This window comes from Anneissia japonica, unplaced genomic scaffold (genome assembly GCF_011630105.1).
Source record: "Anneissia japonica isolate Jap-2015-1 unplaced genomic scaffold, ASM1163010v1 scaffold119526_len812_cov104, whole genome shotgun sequence".
NCBI lineage: Eukaryota > Metazoa > Echinodermata > Crinoidea > Comatulida > Comatulidae > Anneissia > Anneissia japonica.
The window spans coordinates 1-781 of NW_022698214.1; the positions used below are offsets into that span (position 1 = coordinate 1).

At 43.9% G+C, this 781-nt stretch overlaps 1 non-coding gene across 1 annotated transcript; it reads right to left on the reverse strand.

The window, feature by feature from the left end:
* Window positions 1-285: 285 nt before the first annotated feature.
* On the reverse strand, window positions 286-404 carry LOC117102448. Its single transcript, XR_004444418.1, has one exon. It is a non-coding gene; the product is annotated as a 5S ribosomal RNA (ribosomal RNA).
* Between the last annotated feature and the right edge of the window lie 377 nt (window positions 405-781).

Sequence of the window (781 nt, forward strand, 5' to 3'; positions counted from 1 at the left end):
TAAACCAACCATTTAACTATGGCACTAACTAGGATGCTTTAGACAGAAGAAGACTGTCGTTTTGTACAAACGACCCTTGAACCGGCCTAACACCAACGAATTAATTGCGTATTGTTGATATGAACATATAGTACCTGTATGATTTTTAAGGTATGTGAGTGCAATTTCCGGGCACTTAGAGGTCCATATTCTCAAAATGTTTCCACCTCAGCCCCAACTATGTGGGCCCGATGTCGTGTAGACTCTCACGCACCCCTACTTTAGAATTTGGGGGAAAATGTAAAAAGTCTACAGCACCCGGTATTCCCAGGCGGTCACCCATCCAAGTACTAACCGGGCCCGACGTTGCTTAAATTCGGTGATCGGACGAGAACCGGTGTTTTCAACGTAGTATGGCCGTAGACGTTTGAGTGGTAATTTCACTCATAGTTAATCTCGGCATATAACATAATTTTCCAATCCTGAAACTCTGTGATTGATGACGTTTCATATCAACGCGCGCTTGTCTGGTGGGGATTTCCTCTAACTCCCCTGACCACTCTGCTGCGCGAGTACATATTTTACAAACACCGGTGTTGAACAATAAACCAACCATTTTACTACCGTACGGCATTAACTAGGATGCTTTAGACAGAAGAAGACTGCCGTTTTGTTCAAACGACCCTCGAATCATAGTACCTATATGTTTTTTGAAGGCATAAGAGTGCGATTTCCGTGCACTTCAAGAGGTCCATATTCTCAAAATGTTTGCATCTCAGCCTCAACTATGGTGGGCCTGAGG